Source organism: Ascaphus truei, chromosome 2, assembly GCF_040206685.1.
Source record: "Ascaphus truei isolate aAscTru1 chromosome 2, aAscTru1.hap1, whole genome shotgun sequence".
Lineage (NCBI taxonomy): Eukaryota > Metazoa > Chordata > Amphibia > Anura > Ascaphidae > Ascaphus > Ascaphus truei.
Genome location: NC_134484.1, coordinates 148,471,865 through 148,492,061, shown reverse-complemented (window position 1 = coordinate 148,492,061; position 20,197 = coordinate 148,471,865).

The window sequence follows — 20,197 nt, the reverse complement described above, 5'->3', positions numbered from 1 at the left end:
CTGTGGAGACCCCATTTGGGGCCCGAGGTGACACGCGGAGACCACCTGGATGCCCACGGCACCTGGCGGGGACCACCCGTAGGCTCCAGACCCTGTGGGCTCCCCCCTCTGATACACTGTGGAGCCTGCGGACACCCGCCAGGACCACCGGGGACTCCCGTGGGCCTGGTGTATTAACCCTGTATGTAAAATAATAAATCGTGTATTTATGGGGGGGCACAGGGGGTGGGTGGGTTATGTATAGTTTATAAAATATAATAATAGTCATGTTTATTGTGGGTAGCGGGGGTGGGGGAAGGGGGTATTGTCCCCAAGCCAGGGTGGGTAGGCCTCCCGGTGGTAGTGGGTGAGGGTGGTTAGGCCTCACGGGGTGGGTAGTGGGGTAGGGTGTTTAGGTCTCCCAAGAGTGATGGGTGAGGGTGGGCTAACCCCTTAATGACTATAGAGGTTAATGACCACTAAGGTGATTAAGGGGTTAGGGGACATTACGTTGGCTCATTTTATTCTTGTGTATGTTTTGTAGCAGGGACATGGGCAGGATGAGGATGAAGACGGCCTTTATCGTGGGTGCCTGGAAAAGGTAGCTGCAATATGTATTTACTGTATTTAGTGTGATTAATGTATTTTAAATGGACAAATGCATTATTATCCATATGTGGATAATAGTAATTTTGACCATTACTTTAGTGTATGTGTTAGGAGGCAGGGGGGAGGGGGTGTATTTATTTACAAATATTGTTTATTTTTTGGGGGCACACCATTGGTACCGCAGGCCCGCGGGGACCCCGGGACACCTGTGGGGACCCCCGGGGCACCCGTAGGGACCCCAGGATGCCTGCGAATGACCGCGGGGACCCTGGGAAGCCTGCGGGGACCCCCAGTGACACCCGTGGGGTCAGCCGGAGGCACCCGCCAGCCTGTTGTATGGATGGTGTGCCTGCAAAAATGTAAATAAAGAAATTTTTCTAAGTCCTGCTCCTTTTGCACCTGCCTTTGGCTGGCGTGCTTTTCTCGGCGCATTTTTAAAGCACGATCAATTATCGTAGCTTTGAGAATCTCGCAGACTGGCCGAAATCAGCGCATTTAGCAGATCGTACGAGTTTTGTGGGACTTTAAAACTAGCTTTTTTCAAGACATTTTTCTGAGTGCAAAGTGCCTGTTATCACTGCTCTGTGAATCTCGCTGAGCGCAATATCACGTTCTAAAAGCACTTTGCACTCTTAAAACGACTTATCACAGCTTAGTGCATAGCCCCCTAATGTCATACAGTACATTCATACGATACATAAAATTACCTTACCAAAAGGATAAACTGAGTATTACCGTCAAATATTATTATGGACCCTGGTCCAAGTCTAGATATAGCACCCCACACATGGACCTTGAGTGGGTGCTTGGGAAGAGGCTTCAGGGCTAGATGTTTTTTTTTTTTTGTAAAAGGCAAAAGTGGCAAATCTTTCTAGGGCAACTGATGTCACATCCGAAAATATTACATTGGGAAAAGTTTCCCCACTATCGATCCAAGCTTGTGCTTGTTGTACTCTCTTAATCTTGTTGGGCTTCATTATCATTGGATACAATGTGTAATGACAAGATAGAATTGTACAGATACTGTAAAATCGCACATGTGCATACTGAACAACAATACTATTGCATTATAAAATATTGCAGATAAACACTTTACTTGACACGTCTGTACTTCCAGCCCAATTCAAGTCTAATTCTCCTGATGCTGGCCTCGGACATTGTCAGGTTATGATCCTGCTGCAGAACTTCTTTAACTGCGGCAGCACAACATTCATAATTTGCATTGCTGATTTCAACCAGAAGCCACTTTGCCTCACTACAATCGTACCAAAATGTGAACGATTACTACAAGAAAGGAGAGGGAGGGGAAGGGGAAGAGGGAGGGGGATGAGGGAGCGGGAATAAGGGAGAAAGGAGGGAACAGAACCAATAATATTCACATTCAATAATATGCAGTTATACTGTGCATACAGAACAGTACTTACACTGTTATGACCGTGTGAATCCTCTTTATAACTTTAGTCTTTCAATGGGTATGATAGCAGACACAGCTATGAGTGACAAGGCCCGGTCTATTTAACCAGGCTTGGATATGCTTTATTGTTGTTCTTTCATGTACATCTGCCGTATTCTCATGCTGATATGCTTTGAAATAACTGATCTGGGCATTGCTGCTTTTGAAAAGAAATTAAACAAAACACAGTTAACGTATGCTCAATATTTATCATGTACTGCACAGTTAATGTATACACCCTCTTTTTAACACCTGTACCATTGAATGGGGAATACAGTGTATAAAAGGTGACCCAAAATGCATGTGCTGATCTGTATCTGAAACAACTGCTTTCTGTCTAGATACTGTATTGTGCTTCATCGTCTGCCATGGATCAGGCCGGATTCTATGTTCTCAACAAGCGGCTTACTGCTACTGTCCCAGAGAAGAGAAAGAGAAATACAGCAGAAAGCCTATGTTGCCTAAAGAAATGGCACCAAAAGTTCCCAAGGCAAAACATCCTGGACCGGGCTATTTCAAGAAGAAAATTGGAAAATCATAAATAAGGACATTGAATGGGTTCCAGGCAACGTTGCCCAACCAGACGACCCTCAGTCTACCCAAGCTGAAGATGAACAAGAAGTCCCCAGCCCCACCTATGCACAGCCAGACATCCCCCTGCAACAGAAGCCAAACCAGACGTCCCCTGCCGCACTGATGCATAAACAGACGTCCCCCTGACAACAGAAGCGAACAGGATGTTCCTTGCCATAGCATATACAACCAGATGGCCCTCTGACAACAGAAGTTGAACGAGACGTTCCCTTCTGCATTGATGCACAACCAGATGTCACCCTGACAACAGAAGCTGAACAAAACTTGTGCAAATAGACATATTTGACTACTAGAGATTTTGCTCATTTGTGTGTGGTGATGGTGGTAGAGGGCGTTGGGGGATAGGGGTAGATGCCCCCGGGAGGGTAGTTAGGTCTCCTGTGTCGGTGGTGGGAAGGGTTAATCACTTCATTACCATAGAGATTACAACTGCTAAGGTAATTAAGAGGTTACTGGCCAGTAGCTAGTTTTCATTTTAATGCTGGTGCCAATGAAAATGAGGACGAAGATGAGAACAGTTTTCATCCTGGCAGGGTAAAGTACAACTTTTATTTACTACAGGGTTTCTGGTTACTGATTGTTTTTGAATGGGCTTAAGTGTTATTAGCCATATTTGGCTAATAGGGCTATAGACCATTACTGTGTGTGGTGGGGAGGGGGGTTATTGGGGGTAGAGGGAGTGGGTAGTTGTGATGGTGAGAGGTTACCCAGGCCAATAATAAAGGTATTATGCCTGGCTGGTGCCCCTGAGCCATGTTGGGGAGTTTGAAGTGTCAGCTCGTCAACCCAGTTATGGCATGTGAACTGCATTGCATTAAAAGATTTGTGTGTTTTACTGTTCCAGGAGTGCCAAATAGTGAAGATTCGCAGGGTATGAGTTTCAGGCTGGATTTTATGGTAAAAATGTTGTCAGGGTGTGTTTGGGTAGAAGGGGACCAGAGTTGCTGGCTACTCCGAAAATGTACCCTGGATTCCTACCAGATTCCTGGGGACATGAAGACACAGACCACTGGACAAAATCCTCCCTAGGAAGCAGTTAGGCGGCTCACCGCCAGGTCTCCCTGCTTCAGCACAGACCAGAACAGTAAGATGGGGCAGGGGGATAAATCACATTCAAGGGACCCCCGGTATATGAAAAAAACAGAGTGAGGTAGTGCAAAATCTATGAAATGTAAGTGTTAATCACTAAAGTGAGTGCTATGTGAATAGCCTATTATTCTTGATATGCAAGAATATAGGCGGCTACCTGTGATATAACTCTGTCCCCAGGTCAGAGGAGCAATGGAGTGAAAAAAAGTGTTTATATCTCTGGCGTCCAACACATATAATCATATGCAAATAAAAAGGATATATACAAGCAGGACTGGCAGGTACACTGGCGACACACTTTATTCGAGCTCGGCTAGTCCCACGAATTCGGGTATACCCGGGTGTATTGAGGTTTGTGACTGTTTTCTGCCCGAGTGCATTGAGGTATTTTCCAGGCAGGGATTGAAGCATTTTATTCCCGCTGGCTGCAATACTGCACAGTATATATATATATACTGCATTACAATTCATGAATTTATGCCATCTGGTAGACACGCGAAGCATTGCAGCCTATTAAATCCTAATCATTATCATTTAACAGATCAGCCGCCCGTCAGCCAGGCATGAACCCAGGCTGGGAAGGCAAACGCAACGGGGCTTGTCAGAGGTGAGGAGCGGCGCATTCCAGGTATCTGCCAGGTACATACCGGGTATTTGCTCTAATAAAGTGTGTCGGTGCAGTAGTGCAAATCCACTGATGTGCTCCTTGCGGTGAAGAAATCGTTACATCGTCACCCGTGCCGAGTTGAGAAGAGAGAGCCTGGAGCTGTTACGCCCCAGATGAGAGGGGATACTCTCTAACTTATCCACTGCCTGCTACAACTTTCCGTCTGGTAAGTGGGCTCTTCAGCCTCAGCAGAGCAGTTGTCAGTAGGACTTGTCTTATAGGATGTTTACCTGTCTTAACAGTGTTATTCATTTGTGTTGTTTTATTACAGTAAATGTTCATTTTATCAGTTCACCTGTTGTTCACCTCAGCATCTTTACTTCATTAAGTTTTGTCTATTATTGTACGTCTTAGTTTGTTTTGTTTTACCTCACAGTATCAGGCTATGTATTCTGTTTGTTTTTATTTCATGTGACGATTTCTTCACTGCAAGGAGCACATCAGTGGATTCACACTACCTGCCAGTCCTGGTTGTATATATCCTTTTTATTTGCATATAATTATATGTGTTGGGCGCCAGAGATATTAACACTTTTTTTCTCCACCGGTATATGCCCAAACCCCCAGAACCAGTATAAGGGTTTGGAGTCTCTCCCACCATTTATAAGGTGGCGAGAGTAAAATGTTTCTAAGTCCAGCGCTCAAAGAATATTAAACCGGCTTTTTGCAAACATCAGTTAGGAAGCTTTTAGCGCTCTGAAAGTGGTCGTGTGCGTAGTTCAAATACAAACATATAAAATAACCATAATTCAATTTTTATAACGTTTCATAAAAATTGATGAATGAAAGTCCCCCTATATTGATGTATTAAACACGATAGGAATAATTGGGCCTTCATTCAGAACACCGGAGACAGAGAAACACTCATTTTATTATAGCACTCCACTTGGTATGCGTGTAGTATCTCACTGTAAATGAGCTGAGGAATTTACAACTCCGGACTTCTAAGGCAACCTGCTGGCTTGATGCCCCAATGTCTGTTACAGTCCAGAGTTAAAAGTCTCCGAGTTTCTGAGGTGTTAGTTTGGGAGGGATAACTCAAGTATCCCCATCCTAGTGTGAAGTCCGGGCCATTTGGCAAAAGGTTGCCCAGCCCAGACATACTGTCGCCAGGTAGAGGTGTTGGGTCCCATATGCTAAGTGGCAAAGGTGCTAGGTTGGTGCATGCCCTTAGCAGAATAGGAAGCCACCCCTACCAGGTTTCTGAAGTATTGGCAACTCCGGGATAGGTGGGAAAACGTATTCCCATGGAGAGATTGGCTGCACTTGTTAGGTATAGGGTTCTGAACCCTATAAGAATTCCTGCAGCCCATTGGGAATCAGATTCATCGTAAGATTCATCAAGCTTCATAAGTTTCATTAAGAGTCCAAGTGCCATTACAGCAGCGACAGATTTGAGAACCAACCAAGGCTTTCACGAGTAATTCCCGATCCTGGGAAATTACTCCTACAGACTTTATTTTGCAAGATTTTGTTCTGGAAACAAATTATTTTGTTTGCCCCCGTCCCAGTAAGTATATTTTGACTGTAATTGTGGAACATTATGTGTATGTATTTTCTTGGAATAAATTACAATTTATTTTACCTCCTTGCTTTGCTGAATCATATGATCCTGGTCTAAATGTGTTGATAAATCTAGTCTCCCATGACAGTAGTAGGGTGTCCATTGATTTCCGATGTGGCTATCCATAACCCACATTGAGGGCATAGATGACCACAGTGGCAAGCAATGGGTGTATTCGCTGGTGTGTGTGGGGGTGGGGGAGGGGGTGTTGATTTGTATTGTAACGTTTAATTTACAGAAACATATCCCTAGAAAAAAGGTAAAAATTACAAAGAGCACAATTTTATACAAATATCCTATTGTCGCATCAAAAAGGGGAAACCATTATGCCTTTCTATAATGATACCAATGTGTACAATGAAAATAAAACACTCCTACCAAAAATATGAAACCTCACAAAAGTATCATATGGATCATTTATTCGAAGCATTTGAGCTTTAACGACTCATTCATCCCTCTAAGGCTAATGGTATCTAATATAAAAATCCACCTGTTCTTTTTCTGTAAGCAATCAGAAACTCAGGAAGCAGTGGGTCACAAAGCTAAAATGGGGTTCAGCTCTGGAGATCCCCCTAGTTCATTACCTTAATGGCTAACTGCTAAGGTAATGAAAGGGTAAACCTCTCCTGCCACAAACCCCTTACCCTACTCCCAAACTAACATACCCCCCTCTAGACTAAAGTCCAATATCCCTATTAGCCAAATGTGGCTAATAGTAGTTTTCCATATTAACCAAAATAAATACAGATTTACCAAAAAGAAAAAAAACATTCAAAATACATTTGAAACATGAAATCTTGATTTTCAATATGGATAAATATGCCCTCTATATGGGGAGCCTAGATATCCACATTGGCAATCAATATTAAGCTATAATTACAAAAAACAGACATTAACAATATTCAAATACATTAATAACCCATCGTCATTACCTTGGGGCTAACCGCTAAAGTAATAAAGAGTTTAGACTCTCCCACCACTACTCCGGGAGGTCTAACCACCCACCCTGGAGCAATTACCTCCATCAACCAACCCTCTACCCCCCAAAAAAAGAGTTCCCGCCCCGAAATGTGGCTCATAGATCTTTTGCCCATTGAAAATGTTAAACAATATACCTTAATTACAATATACATTACTTACAATATACATTATAATAAATACAGTAATAAAATAATACAAATCTAGCCATTTAATCATTGATTGGCACTGTGTCTAAGGGGGGCCTAGATACCCACATAGCCAATCAATGAACAAGCTAAATAAATTAAAGTAGAACTTAACCATGCCAGGATAAGGCCGCCCTCCTCCTCAGGGGAACATCAGATAATGTACATCCAAACCAAGTATCCCCTTCACTCACCCCTCCTACACCCCCAACAAAATGACCCCACCTCCAATAGTATAGGCCAAATGTGGCTAATACGGATATTGCTGATAAAAAAAGCATAAAAAACACATTTAATCAAATATACATTACACTAAAATAATAACAACCAAACTCTAGCAATTTAATCCATTGATTGGCACTGTGCCTACCTAAGCCCTCAATCAATGAACACCCTAAATAAATAAAAGTATTACTTGCCCTTGCCGTGATCAAGGCTCATCCACCTAATCATTTGCAGCCCCATCAGATACATACAATAAAGACAAAAAACAAAACTGTGCGCTACTACCTAACTACCTATAAAGTTTAAATGTATAAATATATACAGTGCAGTGACTATACCATCAATTTAGTGATAAAAAAATTATAAAAAATTAAACCACAACTCCCACAGTGAGATAATTATAAATTAAATAATAAGTGCCACATAACCGTGTTGGGGATAATGGCATCTGCAGCTGTAAACGCAGGGGTGGCTCAGCACCCCACACACACTAAGAGAATGGAAACAAAAGAAAACAGCGCACAATGCCAAATAGTGAGCCAATATCAACAATATATTATAGAATTAAAAAGAGGGAAGCAAGCACCTGAATCTACAGCTAACAGCTGCCGAGTGGTAAACAGTGTGATACACACTACATGCCTTTTACCAACTTTTTTCATGTACGCAGATATATTACCCCATTTTTAATTCTATAATATATTGTTGATATTGCTTCACTATTTGGCGTTGTGCGCTGTTTTCTTTTGCTTATATACAATAAAGGGCTGATGCCCAAACATAAAAATAGATTTAAAAAAAAAATGAAAGCCCAACAGCACAAAAGTAAACCAAACAAATAAATTATCCAAAAATCATAATCCTTGCATGATGGCACAACCTTCCAACTCTCCACAACAAACAATCAGATAAAATAGATTCAGGATGATGAAGAGAAGTCCAGAATTCTTTGTTGCTTGAAGAGAAGTCTCTGGTGAGCACTTTTTCTTTTCTTCTGTAATTCTTTAACATTTGTTTCGGTGCTGTGACATCACCTTTAAAGGGAGGGAATCACATGGTACCTGATATATTCGTGTATACCATATGATTCCCTCCCTTTAAGGTGATGTCACAGCACCCATAAAGGGGAAGGAAACACCAAGCATTAGGATTGATGGATGTACCATGTGATTCCATAAAGTGTGGTTGAGAGGTCATTCTAATTTAAATTTGATGAAAGTTCACATGGTACACCCACTAAATCACCCTCTTCATATTCAAGATTATCAGGATTGCCAGTGATTTGGATTCTGCTTTTCATACACCAATATTGTGGGTAGAACCATTGGGGGGTATTTTTGTATTTTGTTTACCATGTCACTGATGTTACTACTTGATATAGTTTTTAATTCTTTGTACATTCCCCTCCTCCTCTTGCTTTTTGGAGAGTGCATTATGGAGAAGACTTGTGGAACAGTCTTACAAGGGTTGAGTGGAGGCTTGCTACATTATTTTATTGCACTTTTGGATACGTGTTTTTACAATGTATCCACTATGCAGCGTTTAGAGAACCACCTATTGTTTTGTTGCTAACTTATACAAAGCCTGTTACTTCTCATTTGATAGCAAGTGGATGACAAGTCAACATCTACAAGAACATCAACAAGAAGAATAAAGGAAAGGGGAACTTCTCACTAGAGATTTCTCTCCGAATGGTATGACAAAAAATGTTTACAAGTCAAACAAGCATTATGTACATTAATGACGCTATACAAATAAAGACATACATACATACATACATACATACATGCATACATATTGGTATGACTAAGGATGACTTTCCTGCACCTCCTGGGTCAACGTGATCTGCCAATAGCCCCGGGAGATCATTGGTGCTAAGGTACCTAACACCTGCAAGCTTATCTAAGTGCCCATCCCACAGGGTCTGAGTATTGAACTGCTCATAGTCCATGCAAAGCCTTGTGGTACCATTCTTTTTGGGTAGACGGATTCCCAGCACTCTGTGATTGCAAGATTACCCCAAGTTCCAGCATCTCCTCAATCTCTCCCTCAATACTGTAATTCACATCTGTGCAGATGCGGTAGGAATTTTTGTGAAGGGGACTCTGATTACTGGTGTTGACCAGGGGATCAATGAGATGGGTTCTGCCCACCTTGTCCATGAACAAACCCGTGCATCTCCATAAAGGTGCTTCATGGAGCCATCCTATCGGTCTACAACCCAGGAGATCAGGAAGAGTCTGGCTCGTTGAATCTCCTAGCAGCAGGCTACACACAGCCATCATCGCTGGATAACTCGAGTTGATATGGTAGGCTTTCTTCCTCACTTGATCCACATCAAAACCTACCATATACTTTGTATAATTAACCCACTGGATAAGAGTGTACAGGCTGCACCAGGCATCCAGTAGCTTATTCTGTTGAGTGGCCTTCAGAACAAGCACCGTTTGCCCCTGGATGAATTCAATGCTACAAGCATTTCTCTCATACCAGCGCTTTAGCCTGGTTTGAGCTGCCCGAAGGATGGCTTGCACCAACTCCTTGAGATTGGCTAACCAATCACTGAGCTCCACAGCAACACCATGTCATCAGTTATAGTGCCCTACTCCCCCCCCCCCAACCTTCATGGACTAGAGCGAGCGGTCCACAGACACAGCGCCAGTAGAGAATCTCAAAATGTGAGAAGCCGGAAGACACCTGCAGCACCTTTCTGTAGGCAAACAGTAAATGCTGTGGATGATTTTCCCAGTCTCCCCTTTTGGCCTCAACAAATGTTTGCAGCATTTGTTTCAGGATGCCATTGAATCTCACACGTAGTCCATTAGTTCGAGGATTGCAGGAAACCTTTACGGTTATGTTTGACTCCACATATAGCCCAAAGACACTGGCGCAAAAGCATGGCCCGGTATGCCTTGGGGACGATCAACTGTCATATGTTCACATTACAAGTGCCCTCAGTGCCACAGGAGCTGATTGGTATGGGCTCAGATTCATGCCTGGCATCGTGAGGCATCATGCCCTCTAGATTCAATCAAAAGGCATCCCGAAATTCCCAGCTCGGCACTATCTCTGTCACATAACTAAAGTGGGCAACGGAGGTAAGTAGTGCATTTTTTTAATGTGTAAGCCCCTGAGATGCCTGTGGTATATCTTGGTAACCAAAGGCATCAATCGGGTTAATGTTATTTCTATCATAGTCTTTTTTAATAGTAGCTATTAAAGAAGCCTATGATAGAAATATGATTGCAAAGCGGGGTCATTAACAAATTACTAATGGCTGCGTTAACTCCTGTATCACGATTTTGGCAGAGTATCGCACCTGCTAAATTAATACTGCAATTTTGATATACCCAACTTAAAATTGTGGTAATAACACTGTTTAGATTAGTTACACAGTCACATGCACCATATTTCTTTGTTTTAAAATACACCCATCAGTTCGTAACTTTATGCTGCTTAATTTATGTTAGAACATGGGGGGTAGAAGAGCACACAGAAGCTCCTAATACTGTCAAACCATTTAATTGTGTAAAAAGTGTAAAAACAACAAAGGATGCAATTACCAAATTGAAGTACAGACCACAGAGAGTTGTCATAAATGGAACTTTTTCAGGTTGGGCCAGTGGAGTACCTCAGGGATCAGTACTGGGACTCCTGCTTTTTAACTTGTTTATTAATGACTTTGAGGTTGGCATCAAGAGCAATGTCTCCATCTTTGCTGATGATACTAAATTGTGTAAGGTAGTAGAATCATAGCCGGATGTAAGTTCTCTCCACAAGGATTTGGAGAGACTGGAAACTTAGGCAGGTAAATGGCAAATGAGGTTTAATACAGATAACTGTGAAGTTATGCATTTAGGATGCAAGAATAAACAGGCGACTTTCAAATTAAATGGGGATAAATTGGGGGAATTCTTGATGGAGAAGGATTTAGGTGAGCTTGTAGACAGCAGGCTTAGCAATAGTGCCCAAAGTCATGCAGTTGCTGCAAAGGCAAACAAGATCTTATCTTGCATTAAACGGGCAATGAATGGAAGGGAAGTAAACATAATTATGCCCCTTTACAAAGCATTAGTAAGACCACACCTTGAATATGGAGTACAATCTTGGGTGATGGCTGTGGGTGGCCTCCAGATAACCATTGCAATCTACTGTTTTCTTTCAACGTTTGCTGTGAATGTTACAGTAAGAACAGAATCACACAACAGTTCAACATCCAAGAATGGAATGCTACTTTTACTGGAGCAATGGGTAAAAGAGAGGCCCCAGTCAACAATTCCAGGCTAGGTACATCTCCATTCCAGATAAAAAAATAAAATTGTTAATGCATCTTTTCCACATGACGAGGTTACCTCCATAATTATTATTGTTCAAGACGGTGGTTTCCTCCCAAAGCCCTAAAAATAGATTTGTGTTGAAGGGTGCAAATTCTGTACCCATCGCATTTTTATTAAAATAAATCCCCCAAGTCAATAAAAATAGTTGTGAGTTAAAATAATTGTCATACTTTTAAGGATGACAATTTTAATGTACAGTACAGCCGCGGCAGCTTTTATTTTAAAACTTCTCGGTTATTTTCCGATTACTTTTTCTGAATGCCACGCGTTGACCGCGTTCATGCCACATTCATGCCGTATTCATGCCGCATTCATGCCGGCCGTCACCCGTGCTCACCCGCGCTTGATCTGTTTAATGATAATGGTTCAGATTTTATTGGTTGCAATTCTTCGCGTATCCGCCAGGTGGTTGATATTCATGAATTGTAATGAATTCTGCGCTTCAGTAATGTGTCGACTTGCAGGTGTTTAAAAAATACCACAGAGGTCCATTGTGAATTGACATTGGTACTGAAGAAGTTACAACACAGTATCTATTTAGGCGTTTCATATTAAATACTTAATGCAAAGTGTCTGTTGTTCTATTGTCCAGAGAGGTCCAGAGATGAGTACACCACTGCAGTCGTGTTCAAAAAACCGACATAACGTACGCTTATTTAATATGGTCTGCAATTAGTGCAGCAGATGATAAGATGGCCACAGTTGGTCAAATGTATCAATATTTTATCGAAAATTATGACTTTTACAAATTTTCACCAGATGCTCGTGTGTTGAAGCGTGCAATAAAGAAAAAGTTATGTTACGATCCGTTTTTTTTCCGTATTGATCCCGCACCCGGTGTTAGAGGAGGATATTGGTGTGTTGCGCCTGAATTTTCCAGTATCTTTGATCATGGAGACTTCACAAGGTGAAAGGTCATGGTAAAACCAACTAAGAATCGTCAGTCCCAGGCAAGCAATGCACTTGCACCAGCACCAGCTTCCAATAACGGTCCAACCGTGTTACGACGGTGCTGCCCGCAGACCAGACCCGTCCCTACCACTGAGGTGGAACGTAAGTATACATGCACCCACAGTAGAAGGAGCGTGTCCGGAGTGTGGTATTTGCTTTGCCAGGCCAGGAGAATATTGCTTTAGTACTTGCCAGTTCCGGAGGATAGAAGAACCGTGGTGGTTGCCGTTGCCGAGATCAGGGAGTAGAGAGATCTGGGAGGTCTAATTACAAGCCAGGTTCGAGGGACGAGAGAAGCAACGCAGTCAGGAGGAAGCCAGGGTCGGAACCTGAGAAGCACTGTAACGAAGAGACAATCAAAGTACACATCCTCTAGCAAAGACTATGCAGAGCGATGTGCAGCAGGGAGAATGGGGATTATGAAGGTGGGCTGACCAATGGAAGGTGGAGGCAGGGCTGGAGGAGTGTGTGGAGCAGCACAGGATAGGTTGTGCAGATGAGGGTATGTTGAGAACAGCTGATAGGTAGGAGAGTGTGCTCGTGAGCCGTGTGATTGCCGGAGGCGTGGTCTAAGCCCCAGAGGGGTGAATAAATTATGAGTGCCTGACATGCGCTCTGTAAGGCTGGTGAGCGTGCGTGCAGGTCTAATGGAAGCCGCATGTTTACCCGCTGCGTGCGGAGCAGCGGCTGCCCGGCGGGGATACCGACGGAGGGGGAGTGGAGCGGAGACAACGGCGGTCGTGGGTGGTAATGGAGGATCACGCTGCGACCGCCGTGACCCCTGATTCCTTACAGTACCCCTCCCCCCCTTCAGGATTGGCCTCCGGACGATCCTCCCATGGTTTGGACGGAAACCTCTTGTGAAAGCGACTGAGAAGAGCTGGTGCATGGATGTCCTCCCGAGAGAGCCATGAACGCTCTTCGGCCCCAAAGCCCCTCCAGTGGACTAAGAACTGAACCTTACCTCTTGAAAGATGGGAGTCCAGTATAGACTGGACCTCGTATTCCTCGTTGCCTTGTACGATCACCGGGTCCGGTCTCCGAGTAACGTCTGGGAAGAAAGGGCTGGAAATGAAGGGTTTAAGGAGGGATGTATGGAATACATTGGGTATCTTCATGGCCTGAGGTAGCTGAAGGCGGAAGGCCAACGGATTCACCTGTTCCATAATGGAGAATGGGCCCAGAAACTTTGGTGCCAATTTTGGGGACAGGGTTTTAAGATTAATATTTTTGGCGGAGAGCCAGACCTTATCCCCTGGCTTGTTTCTGGGAGCAGCTTGGCGGTGACGGTCAACCTGGAGCTTAGATCTCTGAGAAGATCTTTGGAGAGCCGACTGTGGGCCTCATGCAATAAGCCCCGATAAAATCTCTTCGGCAAGGGTTGCCGATAGGCCTTTTTTTGGCGATTTGCCCTCGCAGTATTCAGTAAGGGCCGAATCCATGCCGATCCCTGCCGAATCACTGCGAAAGCAAAACTGCCGATGAGCCTGTGCCGATACAGCCTGGCTCACGATAAGCCTTCCCATACGCCTTTTCTGCCGATAGGTGTTTGCAGCAGAGAGAGACAAGCCGCTCTCTCAGCGCAAACATCGGCAAAAAATAAAGTATTTATAAACAACTTTTATTCATAGTGTACATGTGCAACGGGTCTCCGGAGCTGAACCGCATATGTTTCAGGTCCGGGGACCCCCTGCTTCCCGAGATACAGGCCCCTTTATGAGGTGCCGGTATCCCTCTGCATTTCAAGGTTCCGATCACGTGACCGCGGAATGTAAACAAAGCAGAGGGATACCGGCACCCCCTAAAGGGGCCTGTATCTCGAGAAGCAGGGGGTCCCCGGACCTAAAACCAAAGCGGTTCAGCTCCGGAGACCCTCTGCACATCTACACTATGAGTAAAACACATATATCAATAAACACTCGTTCCTTACCTTTGCGGCTATGTGCTACGGTAACGAAGCAGCATGAATGTATATTTAATAATAGTGTACAGTGAGCAGGGGGTCCCCTGAGCTGAACCGCGTTGCTTTGTGGACCAGGGACCCCCTGCTTCCCGAGTTACAGGCCCCGGAATGTGTCATCGGGTGGCAGTGTCGCCGCCATCTTTATAGCACCCCATTCACGCCGTGTCCGCTATAAATATGGTGGCGACACTGGTACCGGTGCCCCAAATCAGGGCCTGTAACTTGGGAAGCAGGGGGTCTCTGAGCCACAAATCAATGCGGTTCAGCTCAGGGGACCCCCTGCTTCCGCACAATATTATTAAAAATACATAAATGCTGCTTCATTACCATAGCGGATAGCCGCTAAGGCAGTGAAGGGGTTAAGGCAGAATAGCATGTTTATTGGGGACATTTGACCCCAATAACATAGCAATAAACAACAAACACCATAAGTGTATTTGAAATACATAAACAACAATAAATACATTAAATACAAATAGTACTCACCACCCATTTCTGGCTGCAACGATGAAGGCAATCCTCCTCTTAATCCTGCACATGCCCCCTCCACTGCTGCAAAACAGACACAAAAATGAAAACATCCAATGTAATGTCCCCTAACCCCTTAATCACCATAGCGGTTATTAACCGCTACAGTCATTAAGGGGTTAACCCACCCTCACCCACCACTCGGGATGCCTACATACCCTCCCCCACTAACCCCCCACCCCGTGAGGCCTAACCACCCTCACCCACTACCCACAAGGGAGGCCTACCCACATACCGTTGGGGAACCCCCCACCCCCACCTCCAGTACCCACAATAAAAACAATACAGTGACACACAATAAACATCATTATATTTATTAAATACATTACCCACCCCCTGTGCCTCCCCATAAATACAAGATTTATCCTTTTACAAACAGGGTTCATAACACAGCCCCATGCGAGTCCCCGGTGGGCTGGCGGGGCACCTGACAGACATACAGTGTACCAGCAGCTCATTTCAAACAGGTTCTGGAGGCCTGTTGGTGGGTCCCGCCAAGCGCCATGGCCCCCAGGTGATCTCCTTGGGTCACCGTGGGCCACAATTGGGTCCCCACGGTAGGCCTAAGGATGTCTGGGAGCCCCAGGTCAGACCCACAGGTGTCTGCGGGGCCTCTGGTGGTTCCCACGGGGGTCTGGGGAACTTCCGAGTGCTCACTACGGGTCCGCGGTGCCCCCACGGATGTGGTACCACCGCTTCATCTCCGCACCTATGGGTCGGCGGTGCCCCCACGGATGTGGGACCACCGCTTCATCCATGCAGACTAGGGGTCCGCGGTGCCCCCATAGATGTGAGGCCACCGCTTCATCCCCGCAGGTGTCACCCGTGGAACCACCAGCCTGGTACCCGTGAGATACCCGAGGAGACCACAGGTGGTCTCCAGAGGTCTCACGCAGAACAACGGAACAAACCCTGAATGTAAAAAAAATAAACCTGGCCAATACATTCAATACATACACCCCCCCCCCCTCCAACACCTACAGTACAATAATGTGCAAAATAACTATTATCCAGATAGGGATAATAGATTTGCCCATTATTAAATACATTAACTAGCATATTCAAATAAATAAAGTACTACTGACCTCATCAATAAGAAGTCTCCGTCGCCAGCAACATCCTTGTCTTGCCCACAAAATACACAGCCAAAACAAAGCCAATACATTGCAATTACATTCAGATATCAATTAACCCCTTAAACACCTTATCGGATAATAACCGCAAAGGTAATTAAGGGGTTAAGCCACACTGGCCCGATACCCACCCTTCACCCATGAATTTGTACAGTGGCTTCATCATGCAACTATATATATATATACAGAGAGAGAGAGAGATATATATATATACACACACATGATGAACCAATATACAAATAAATGTAGAAGGGTTATCAAAAACATGCTGTACTCCAAAAAACACTTCTCCATACAGACACACTACAATAAAATTAATTTCCTTTAATAATCCTAACTGAACTTACAATCACAATCATCAACCGCCAAACAAAAACCTCAAATGCCAATCAACACATTGCATTTACATTGTATATATGATGCATACAATCTATGCACCATATACATTCTGCAAATGAATGTTAACAATAACATTGCAAGCAAAATACAAATACCTCCCAACAAGTATACTATTTTAACCAATCCAGTAAACATAAATCAATTACCATTCATTAATGACATCCCTAAACAATTTACATTCCATCAGTAACAATTAGATAATTAACTAATTCAAGCCTCTAATATAACAATTTAGCCTGTGAAAAAATATATGTACCAACAAGAAACAAAATTGAAAACCAAGGCTAACCCTGACCTCAAGTACGCCATACAATATCAACAATTACATCTATCTAATTTTAAAATACATTTTACACACATTTATGCATAGCAGCATAGACAAATTAATTTAAAACACATCAAATCAAGCTTTTAAAACAACATCATTTCTAACCCTGTATGTATATATCTCTCTAGGCATACATACATACATACATACATACAGTGGCAAGAAATTATATACCACAAATAAAAAAATACACATGTTAAAAAAGCTTTAAAAAAATTAACAAGTTAAATAAAATACATTTCTTTAGTTCACTTACCATTACTTGACCCCACCGACTCCCGTTGAACAGCTTACTCACGAACAAAACAACCAGGCACAGGAACCCATAAAATAAAAAACTATACAAAAATAAACATTAAACTAAAAATCCAAATCAATCCACGGGTCTTCTAATTGTAATCCATCTTCATCTGTATTCTTCTTTCTTCTATCTTCTTCCGGGGTCTTCTTCCCATCTTCGGCCACGCCCTGGTCTTCTTTCTTCAGTAGGAGGTCCTTCCTCTTCGGCGGCTGGCTTCAAAATGAGACGACATACTGTAGGCTTTTAAAGGCCTATGACGTCACATTTTCGTCATTGTTTTGCTTTAAGGATATACTGCACCGACACACTTTATTCGAGCAAATACCCAGTATGTACCTGGCAGATACCTGGAATGCGCCGCTCCTCACCTCTGACAAGCCCCGTTGCGTTTGCCTTCCCAGCCTGGGTTCATGCCTGGCTGACGGGCGGCTGATCTGTTAAATGATAATGATTAGGATTTAATAGGCTGCAATGCTTCGCGTGTCTACCAGATGGCATAAATTCATGAATTGTAATGCAGTATATATATATATACTGTGCAGTATTGCAGCCAGCGGGAATAAAATGCTTCAATCCCTGCCTGGAAAATACCTCAATGCACTCGGGCAGAAAACAGTCACAAACCTCAATACACCCGGGTATACCCGAATTCGTGGGACTAGCCGAGCTCGAATAAAGTGTGTCGCCAGTGTATCAGCCAATGTATGCTTGACATAATAAGGCTTCTTAAAAGCCTTAGCCTTTGGGGTCATCAGGGGTTTTTCTGTATTAGCCTTAGCCTGTCGCTTTGGCCTTGGCTTGGAAACGGCTCCCGCCTTTCGCTTTTTCAGCACGGCAGAAGCAAGCGGATTCGTGCGTCTGTAGAATCAGGGTTGTTCCATGGAAGCAGATGGCACAATGCAGTATCTGGACAAGGGCAAGTTCAGATACAGATCATCGAGTGGTAGGCTATGCAATGTGTGTTACCTTTTATGCATGGCCACGAGGTGCAGGTGTTAAAAGTGGGCATACTCTAATGTGACTCATCAACGTATAAATACACCATCCATTTTGTTGATTCACTGCACATTGAATACACATCGACTAAACATTGAATATACATTCTTGTGCTTGTATTTCTTTCTACACGCAGCGATGCCTGTTAAAAAGATTTCTAAGGATCTCAGCATGAGAATAAAGGAGATGTACACGAGAGGACAACGAATTTCAGATATTCAACGCTGGTTAAGTACTTCTGGCCTCGTTGTACCAGCAGCCACCGTGAGCTATCATGCCCACGGTAAGACCAAAAAAGTCACGAGTACAGCAACGGTAACTACCGCGTAAGTACACGTACTGTAAAGTATTTTGAATATGTTTTCTTTACCGTGCTGTACTGCAACAGCACTTTTATTGTTTAGATGGCTTATTGTTTTTAGCAGAACCATTTTCCTAGCAATTATTAGATACTGTATACTGTACTGTACAATGTGTTTTGTGTTGCACCTCCTTCCTCAATTATCATAATTGCATTCTTGCATTCTTATAATCAATTCTATTTCAAAGTGACCCTCTTTCCTTATTTATAACTCACTTCATTATTACTCATTATGAATCACGCACTCACAACCCCCCCATTTCAGTACACTGTAAACAGTATAACACACACACACCTAAAGTACCAGTATATTTATATAAATATATTATATACAGTATATATCTATTATAATTGTTATCGCTGTATATTTATATGACTATATTACGGTATATATATATATATATATATATATATATATATATATATATATTATTATTACTTATATTGCTGTATATTTATATAAATACAGTATACAGTATTATATATATTTAGCCATACTGTACTCCTGAGCATAAATGATGTACTGTACTTGTGGCCTACTGTAACGTATTGTTGTTTTCCCTTTATACTGTAGGGAGACAACTCTTCTGGTTGACCAAATAAGTGAAGAGAATGATGAGAAGAGTGCCTTAAGGGTCAAAGACACTCTGCATAAAAATCACAATCTAACCGTATCAGACACCAGCATCAAGAATATGAGACGCAGAATTGGATGGAAATATGGATGTGTGAGGTTAGTACTGGACAGTACAGGAGGTAAAAGTGTGGTTTAAGAAACTATACTGTACCTATAAAATTATTCCTTGTCATTACAGAGCGTACCCTATGATAAGGGATGTCAACAAGATCAAGAGAGTGGTCCAGACACAGGCATGGATCGACAGTGGCTGTACTGTAGTATGGTAAGTACAGGCACACCAAGTACAGTATGATACAGGTAAGTATGGCACAGATTGTTTTACAGTATATAGCATGTACTTAACTGCACTAATTATTTCTTTTCAGAGAGAGATGCACTACCAATCTTGCTACAAAGTATTTTACAGTAGTTATACAGTAGTTATAATGTATAATGAGTTCCAGTATACAGCAGTTTGACAGTAGTACTGCACCGACACACTTTATTCGAGCAAATACCCAGTATGTACCTGGCAGATACCTGGAATGCGCCGCTCCTCACCTCTGACAAGCCCCGTTGCGTTTGCCTTCCTAGCCTGGGTTCATGCCTGGCTGACGGGCGGCTGATCTGTTAAATGATAATGATTAGGATTTAATAGGCTGCAATGCTTTGCGTGTCTACCAGATGGCATAAATTCATGAATTGTAATGCAGTATATATATATATATATATACTGTGCAGTATTGCAGCCAGCGGGAATAAAATGCTTCAATCCCTGCCTGGAAAATAACCCAATGCACTCGGGCAGAAAACAGTCACAAACCTCAATACACCCGGGTATACCCGAATTCGTGGGACTAGCCGAGCTCGAATAAAGTGTGTCGCCAGTGTATCTGCATAGTCCAATATGGAGTAGTTATACCGTACACAATGCC